Below are 10,059 nucleotides of genomic sequence, written 5' to 3' on the forward strand. Positions count from 1 at the left end.
CGGCACCATTGGTGGCCGTGAATCTAGATCTCGGTCCATGCAAATGTGGACAGACTTCACACCCACTGTCACACTGGGCTGCCAAGTACGGATTCGGAGTCGGTGAAATGATCGCCCTGAAACTGGCCGGATAATCACTAACAATTAAGCAAATGAAGTATCTGAGTCTCCGTCCTCTTCTTCCCCACTTCGAACATGTATTTGTTCTTTTGATGTCCTGTGTGAATAGGGGTGCTTTATCTGACTGCCGATGGGCTAAACAATGTGTCCGAGCGGTAATAGAGAACTCAATTTGCCGGGACCACCATCTGAAAGGTCTGCACAATTTACTGAACACTGCAGATGAAAGAAAGAGAGGGGGAAGAAATTTTAAAACTGACCACTTCTAAAATGAAGAAAATAGGGCAGTAAAGGGTATTGTAATATACTTTAATCTTCCTTAATGTAGAAAAATATGAACTGCCATTAAGTCTTCCTTTGAAATAGATGTGGTCGCATGGCTGAGCACCCCAAGCGAGTTAATGAATCTATTGTCAAGGCAAATAAACAGGAAAGAAGCAGGGAAGGGGCGAGCTGTGCCATATACGACTAATTCAGAAGATGAAAGGCAGAAAAATTAAAGTTAAATTCACATAAATATTGGAGCACAGGACGACAGTCGCAGGTGTGAAAAAGGGAAGTCCGCGTCTCCCTTTGCTCGGTGTTGGAGACTAGCAGACACTTTCGGCTCAAGAGCCAAGTCGGGAAAGATGAAAGTGTTTCAAGGGGCCCAAATAATTAACATTTTAAAAGGTTTTCTTAATAAAAATGATCGGACAATAATAGCGATTTAATTTTATTTGAAAAATTAAATGGATTGCCAGCGTTCATTTGTGCGGAAGTGGCGTTTACAGAATTCGGACGACCTTCTCCGATCGGGTCTTCACTTTAATCACTTGAAACGGAGCCAGTACACAAAAAGAGAGCTGGCTGCAGTGGAGGCTCAAAGGGCGGTGATTTGGGGAGATTAGCAGGCCTGCACAAAGGGCCCCCGGGGACCTATTTAACCTCCCTTCTTTGTCACAGCCGGAACGTTACTAATGGAACTCAAACCATGTGAGCAAGAGTCTGCTGGGGAAATGGGCTTTTTCAGGGAGGCTCGCTGGTGTCCATGTGCACGGCCCAAGGGGAAAAAATGGTATCGTGGGAACAGTATGCTCTCCATGAAATAAAGAATACTTCGATCAGGTCACCACAGCATTAAGGATTCCTCTTGGCTCATCTTAAATTATAAAGGAAAAGGCTAAATACCTATTAACTTTTAAAGCATTACAAGCAGTCATTTGTCCCCAAACCAGAGTATATAAAGCCCTGTCCACAGACAATGCTTAATATGATCTTGACATCAGAGGCCCCTTTCCAGTAAGAAACGGATGTCCACTCACTCCCTTCTCGGCTGCGGGTGTTGGGCCAACAGGCGCCCCTCCCACCACCCAACAGCATGTCTTCACCCGCTGCCTCTGCACCTTTACGTAAACAGTGGGCACCAACTTATATCCCAGAATCCCAACTCCATTGTCTTAGCACATGAAAGCCCCAGTGTGGGTCTAAAGTCTGCTGTGGTCTGATTCAAGGTCGGGACACGGCATCAACGTGCCTGCACAGACATGGGGGAGGTGGCAGGTGATTCTCAGAGGAGGGGAGCATGGGCCTGGAAGGCATTCCAAGTGTACCTTTGGCACAGGAGTGGGAGAACATAAAAATTAAGAGCATGAACCCAGCTGCCAGACTGTCTGGCTGTGTGGCCTTGGGCTGACCTTGGGCAAGGGTCTTAACCCCTATGTGCCTCCATTTCCCATCCTGTGACTGGGGCAATGACATTCGCCATCTCATAGGGAGGGTTCATGTGAGAACTGAATGAATTCACATAGGCCACACTTTCAGAACCCAGTCTGGCGTGTAGCACAGGGCATGGCTCCCCCATGACTGGTGACCATCATCCCCATTACGGCTGTTCGCCCCCTGTTTATCAGAGAAGGAGACTCAGCCTCAGAGAGGTTAAGTGCCCAGCTTGCAGTTGTAAGAAGTGACCTCTGACAGCAACCTTGTTTTAGCCAATGGCTCTGCTATGCTCTGTCGGGGCTGGACAGACAGACACCTGCCCCCAGACAGGCTGATGGTTCACACTGCTCATTCATTCCTTGAGAAATATTCCCTGAGTGCCGTCTGGTCGTGCCTTGTCGTACTCAGAGAAAGTGGAGGAGGAGGGAGAGAAGGGAGGACATGGGACAGCTTCCCCCTGCAGTGGTTTAGTCCATTCCTCAACACCAAGGCTGCGTGGTTGGCCGGAGCCCCCCACCCTGACAGGCTTTCCAGAGTGTTCCTTCCAGTGGCAGTCACTCCCCTGCCTGGGAGCAGGGGAAGCACATAAATCTCTGCATCACGGTACGTCTCCAACGACGGAAAGCCACCGCTCAGGGCCTGGCACCAAGTAGTCGCTCAGTAAACGGTGGCTATGGCTCCTGCGGAGGGAAAAGCAGACCATGCTGAACACCCACCGGCAGGCACCTGTGGGAGGACACGGGTCCAACTTAGGGAGGTTGCTGATGCTGTCACAACAAGCCTTGGGCTCAGGCTCCACCAGAGCCTCCTGCTGCTGAGATGACCAGTAATTTCGGATTGGGCATTGGCCAGCCCAATGTGACAACACACTCTTGTCATCCAGAGAGCCGTGGACAGGGGCAGGCTAGTCCAAGCTCTGCCCTGGCCCAGGGCTCTTCTGGGTGCTCAGAGCACCTTCAAATATTTGCTTCAAATTAATGTTTCAGCGTACATAACTCATTTTCATTGCAGCTGTGCACCTTCCAACACTGAATGCAGTGGAGACTCTGCGATGCGTCTTTTCTCATTTATTAGGGTTAATGGGTGAGCATCCTTAAATTTCCAGGGAAGCTGTTTTGTTACTAACCATTCACAAGCAGGATTTGTTCATTGCTATGAAGAAAAGAACACAACCCAGCCTAATCTGGATTGAAGCCGAGACTGATACAGGTAACTGCCAAGGTAACTCATGAACCCAAATTCAAAACAGTTTTATGATTCTCACTGATCTGATTGTAAGATACTGTTCATTTGAACTTCCAAAATACATTTATACTGCTGAGATGCCCTTTCATCTGTTACATATGGTAGGGGTTCCAATAAATATAGCTGTTAAAAGACGGAAAGGCTCCTAACACAGTTTCTAGGCTCCCCAGAGCCTGGTCAGGGAGGGAAGCCCAGTGTCAGCCCGAAAGGTGAAGGCGTCCCTTCGTCCCTCCCTCTGTCCCAGCCGCCTGCACCTAATGCTCGCTGAGCTTGGCCTAACACCCCAGCACTTGTACGCCTCCGAAACAGGGGCCACTTTTCCCTGGGCTTCCAGGCTTCACACTTAGAAAATTATAAGGAGCACAGAAAAAAGACTGGAAGGAAATATACTAAAAAGCTGACCGTGTTTTCTCTGAGAGACTGAATTTTCTTCTTTTTCTTGTTTCTAAGTTTTCTAGCACGATCAGGACAGATCAGTGCTTGGCCAGACCCCTCCCCTGGCATCTGGTGTTACTACCTTTTTAACCAGGAAAGAAAATGGAGTTTTCTACAGTCTTTGTTCTTTCCAAGGAAGACCACAGAATGGCCACCTTGGCGCCAGTCCCACCCCAAAGCGGAGGCTCAGGCAGCTCTGGAAACGCAGTCCCCACCGGTGAGGAGGAGGACAAGCTTCCCACATCCGCTGCACCCACGCATCAGAGTGGGCGGAGTGTGGGCCCCTGCCTGAGGCTCGCACTACTCAGTGTGATGTGCTCACACGGGTGGGCAGGAGGGAGGAAAAGTTTCCAAACAAAAGGGCACTTGGCCAGTGAGCCCACCTTCCATCTCTCAGTCCCTCTGGCCCCACCCTAAGGGCATCATTCCAGTTACTGGACGGTACCAGACTGTCCTCACTCAGGGAGCTGAGAGGCAGCAAGTAAAACTACGAGATACTCAGAGAAGCCCAACAAACCACTTCTTAGTATAAGTAAGCCACAAACGGTGCATAGGGCTTTTTTATAGTACGTTTAAACTATTCTTAGGAATTTTAGTATTGTTCACCTGAAATTCGAATTTAGCTGGGTGCTCTGTGTTCTGTCCGGCAACTCTCCCGGCAAGCCGAACCAACTGACCACCACACTGGGTGCTTCGGGTTCAGCCTGGTTGCTTTGGTGTCTTTGGCCGTTAACGCTGTTTGGGGTTTGTTTTCATTTTTGTTTTCTTCTGGTTTTGCCTTTAATTGGCTTACCTGTTAAATCTCTGACACGGGGCCGTCTTCAGGCTCCTCACAAGGACAGGCGTCACCACTCTGCCTACCTCGCACAAGGCAAAGACATCACAAGACGACGAAAAGAAGAATCGGGAGAGTGGAGCCACGGAGCAGGTGACTCTCCGAACAAAGCCAAAATGGGAAGAGCAGTGATGTCTGCGGGGGCTGGGGGGTGAGTGCGGGGGCTCTTTTCGCCTCCTTTGAGGACACTGGGGCATCACAGTGTTTGAAAGACTGTGCTGCAAGGGCAAGGACAATGCATTGAATACTCAACATGCAAACAGCTCCAATAAATTAAAGAGAAAGCGATCGGCACCCCGGGAGGACCGTGATCAGTCACACATGTGAACGGAGCAGGTCCGGCGCCCACTAACGCTGCCGCAGGGAGGGAGGGCCCTCAGCCTCGTGGCCTCGGTCTCCCCGCAATGCATTGTGGTCGGCACGTCCCATGAAACACTTGGTACTGGGGCCACCCCTCAATTAATGAAGCCTGTACTTAATCACCTCCAAAGGAAAATACACATAAGAACGTAAAAAACAAGGGGAAAAAGTCTACTTGGCTAGGAATAAAATTTTTTAATTGAAATTCAAATTACAGTGAGGCATCATACTTGTGAAATTGGCAAAACTTTTCAAGGATGCTGTTATTTAAGAGAGCAAAAAATGTTCCTAAGTATTCAGCGAATGAAGGGTGGATAAATAAACAACAAGACAATCATTAACCACACACAGAATGGTTACATAAACTGTGGGGTTTTTAACAAATAAGAGAAGGGTTAGTTTATGGAATTCTTGGTGGTGAACATTCCGTGAAAGTCATATTAAATGCCACAGTATCATGTAGAACATTTGATGATATGAAAAGCATGTATAATATAGTAAATAAAAACAACTTCAAATGTTACACATGGTATGATTGTATTTGGATCCACGGATATGAATGCAAATAAAACAAAGACTGAAGGAAAGTGTATCAAATGTTCATACGAATTATCTCCAGATAGGGAGTGGTTATGAGTAATATTTATCTTCTTCTTTGTGCCTGCTTCTCTTTCCCACATTTTCTGTAAAATCACCATACACGTACACAATGTAGAACAGCCCCAGGGGAAGGAGAAAATGTGACCAGGGGTCCAGGAAGCTTCCTAAGGGGGAGGTCCAGGAGCACCGGGAGTCAGCCAAGCAGGAATGCCCATTCCAGAACAAGGGAACAGCACACCCAAAGCCACCCGACTCCAGCTGGGGAACACGTGGGGTAGGCCAGCCCGGGCTGAGCCCGGACGGCTCTGTAAGAAGCACCTGCTTCCTCCCAGCAGGCTGTGGGACAGAGTGACAGAAGGGAATTGGCCAGGATCTCCCCTCCCCATGAACCCTCCATGGCATGTCCCCTTCCCTGCCCCTCTGAGCTCAGGAGGAAATCTACTTCACAGCCCCCCACTTTCCAGAAGGTCACCACAGGGGCTTTTGTCTGAACACCAGGCCAGACGAGTCCAGGGAGACATCCAAGTTACAGCCGTCATTCCATCCACCAGTACACCCCTCCTCCCCACGCCGGCCTTCTACCCCTGCCTGAGCTCCCAGCCTCTGCCCCAGAGAAGCCGTTCTGTCTGGACAGTGGCTGGAGCTGATGTCCCTGTCCTCGCCAGGCCAAGCCTGCAGCCCGGGGGGCTCCCCATGTCAGGGGACAGCAGGGGAAGCCTGCACGCACACTGCCCTCCACCCAGGACAAGGTATGCCTGTGGCCACGCACAGCAACTCCGGAAAAACGAGACAAAGCACCACCATTAACTCCTTGCCGGCACCTGCTTTCTTTAAATCCAATTGCAATCTCAGAAGCCCGGCGTCGCCTGAAACAAAAGCCGCGTGATGCCTGGAAGATGGCTTTGGTGAAAGTAGAGCTCATTTCAGAAAATCAAAGCAAAGAAAAATATTGAATACAATTCAGAGGCATAATGCATTATTATGGGCTTTTATGGATTTTATGTATAATTTCATGTAAAGTTAAGAGGCTGAAGAGATCTCTTACATCCGGCGGTGTTACCAGCCCGGCACCAAACAATGTTCCACATCTTATTATGTTCACAGTTGACACACTATTAGAGAAATGTGCAGCTGTCTTACTCTGCTATTCATTTCCTCATTACTATTTTATAAATATATGATTAACAGTTATTGCAGCTGCCTAATTCACATTTATTGCAAATGCAACCCCACAAATGAATGCTCAAAGCAAAGAGATGTGGTTTTAGAGTAATTTAAATTTTACAGTTCCATTTACCCTGCTTTTTAATTTACTGCATAATGACCCCATTAGAATAAAGCACATCTGGAAGTTCTTTGGGGAACATTTAATTTTCTGTGGCTTCAGTACTAACAGAACTTGTACCATAAAGCCCACAGATGCCTTGAAGACTGTACAAATTTCCACATTTTATGCCAAGATGCTGGTTAATTGTACAGACGAGACAAGTACAGCAAAGTGCAAAGATACACTTCCCAGTGCTGAGAAGTGAAGACCCAGGACCCTCTCTTTGCAAAGTTTGCACGTCAGAAACCTGACGTCAGCTCGCCTGCTCTCGGATGCCCAGGCGGTCCAGTTTCTTCTTCATGAGAGGGGCTCTCTCGGTCTATGAGTTCTACTGCATGTTCTCTTGCTTTTCCCACACAGCTTCCTCCGAACCCTTTTCGGCCCTCCTGGTGTGTAAGGACAATTTGCAGAGCTCCGGAAGCCATGAGAGGCGGGTGTGGTGGCTGGGCCTGGCCTGGCCCTCACCGGCCAGGAGGCTCCACATACCACCGGATTCCAGCGGGGGCCACAAGAAGGAATCATCCGGAGTATTCGAAATTGACTTGCGTATTCAATAGTGATCACTGCAGCAGAACTCATATATGAGAAATAATGTGAATCCATTGCCATTGATTAGCTAATTTATGTTCTACAACTAATCGAAGCACAAATCTCATTAGCCACAGGTCAGTAAGGCTCGCAGAGAAAAAGACAATCATTTTGGTAACCTAGTTGGCTGTAAAGACACAATTAGAAGCCAGCCGGTATTCTGGGCTTCTCTGCCCACCCTCCCGGGCTCAAGTCAACAGACAGGAAAGAGAGGTAGGTCTTCCTCACTGGCCACTGGAAAGAGATCTTCGTGGGGAACGATCCGAGATGCCCCTTCTATTAAACGCAATCACATCGAACACGAGTACTGCCTCTACATCTGCACAGAGCCAGAAGCTACTGTCGCAGCCTCCTCACCTACCAGGAGCACAAGGTTAAATGTTACCTTTTCCATATTTTAAGCAGGGGAATGGCCAAGGCTTTCTGTATTCTAATGTCACGTGCATTTAAAAATCTATCTTTGGAAAGCACAGGGAAGCCGGGCATTATCAAATTAGATTTGGCAATTAAAATGCACTTTCTGGAAGCTGGAGATTGTCTTCATTACTCGAGCCCTGCTCAGATCAATGTCGAGAAGAGATTTTTTATTTTAACAAATCTTAACTACGGAAGGCGACAGGAAAATGGCAGAGGGAGGGAGCAGAGTCCTGTTTTGCTGGACCGGGAGGAGGCCATTTAGCTTATGTTGATCACATTCAGATTTCCAGCACTAAGCCCCTCCTACTCAGCCCTGTCGGTGATTTCCAGAGGGTGGCATTTTAAAAGGGGGCGTGGTTTGACAGTGTGGCCATAAGCAGAAAGCCAAGGCTGCCAGTAGACTAGTCTTCTGTTGGTCATGGAACCCTTACACCTCTCTGTCATAAAACACAACAGATCAAACTGGGGACCTTTGCTAAATGACCAGGAACAGAACCCAAATGGAGACTTTTCTAGATAAACCAATAAGAAAACAACACACCAAACACCAAATGTTTTCACTGACCCATTATTTCCAGGTCACGGCATGTCCTCTCGGGTCCGTAAAAGGCATCTTTCAGGAGCGTTAATCCATGTTCTCTTGAAACGACCAACTACCTACATTCCTCCGGGTTCATTGTACCGAAGAGCAGGATGTCTTTAAAGCCCCCAGAAGGAAGGGGCCCAGGGGTTGGGGGCAGGAGAGACGGGGAGCCATCTCACCTTGCCCGTCTGGTGCCGGGCCCCAGTCCCACAGGGCAAAGAGCCCTCACGCGTGCCCTGAACTGAAGAAACACTCCGCATTCTCACGTGCTTTATTGTACTTCCTTGCCAATTCTCCACATCCACGGAGATGTCAAAAGATGAGCTCCCTCCCACGGTCTTCGTCTGTGCCTCAAAACCACCGTGTCCACACTCCTGAGAAAAATCGAACATTCCAGTCATTCTTTCCCGCAGCACCCACCATGTCCTTACAGACAGACAAACGGCTCTGAGGCTGGGGCTCACGGGCGTCCCCCGTCACCGTGGCTTTGTTTGTTATGTGACAGAGTTTAATAACAGTACACACAGTGTAACACCCACGTTGCACGTTAAGTGGGAAGAGAAACCCCAAGAGACCACAGTGGACAAGAGCGAGTCGCCATCAGAAACTCTAGGCTCTGTTCTTTTTCACGTGTGAACATGCTTCAAACTCACCTCCTTCCACCTTTGGTCCCCACCCTTTCCCAGGATGTCACCAAACGTGTGGAATCTTGGAAGAGGCCTGCCATCCCTTTCAGATGGTACTCTCAGGAGAGCCTTCCCCTCTTCCCTCCCGTCGCCAAGCTCAATCTCTATGGTGACAATGCACAGCCGTCCCTTCAACCCCACCTTCTAGAGGGCCCACTGGGTGACAGCGGCAGCCACCAGTCCCGTCCTAGCCCTCCCACGGCACACCATTTTTATTTTTGTTTTTAAGTACATAATACTTGACACACCAAGAATGTACAAAGCAGGTGTGGAAGTTATGAAGCGTAACAACAGCACACAGACCGTGAAACTAGCACTCACATCGAAAAGGAACTTTGCCACCAGCAGTAATGTTACCGCCATTTCAATTCATCCCCTTGCCTCTACCGAAGGGCGAGCCAAGATCCTGAATTGTGTTTATCGTTCCATCATCTAAACGATATTCTTCAGTGTTGATTGGGTTTGAGTTTTATGGAAATGGCTTGCTATTCTACATGGTCTTCTGCAAATTGCTTTTTTCGCTCAGCATTGTTTCTAACATTCACACGGGTGTTTGTGGGTAGCTGTAGCTCATTCATTTTCACGTATGTATATAACAGTCTACAGTCCATTCGCCAGTCTTTTACCGATGGACTTTGGAGCAGTTTCTGGTGTTTTGCTTTTGCCCACAGTAACTATGCGAGTTCTCAGCGCACACCTCCTGCTGCACAGGGGTCAGAGTTTCTCCGAGGGTTACGCCTCACAGTCGGAGTGCTGGGGACACCTGCTCAGCCTCGCAAGACAACCCCAGTTTATTTTCCAGACTGCTTTTTCCAGTGCACTTTCTCATCAGCAGTACGAATGAGTTCCCATTCTCCACGTCCTCACCTATGAGTGGTATCTGTCAACCTGGAAGATTTTAAATGGTAGGGCTTTGGGAGGGGGCAGGTACTTAAATATAGCTACAATATCTGTATTGTCTTAAGGTGTTGGGTAATACTTAGGGGAAAAAAATCAAAGAAAACCAAACCTCAGTGGCTGGTTGTGTGGAAAAAGTAGGATTAGTCACAGAAGGTTACTGGTGATTTGATACTAATTTTTTTTCCAGCTTTACTAAGATAGAATTGACATAGAGCATTGTATAAGTTTAGGGTTACAACATGATGATTTGATATATGTGTAT

This window comes from Desmodus rotundus, chromosome 4 (assembly GCF_022682495.2).
Source record: "Desmodus rotundus isolate HL8 chromosome 4, HLdesRot8A.1, whole genome shotgun sequence".
Taxonomy (NCBI): Eukaryota; Metazoa; Chordata; class Mammalia; order Chiroptera; family Phyllostomidae; genus Desmodus; species Desmodus rotundus.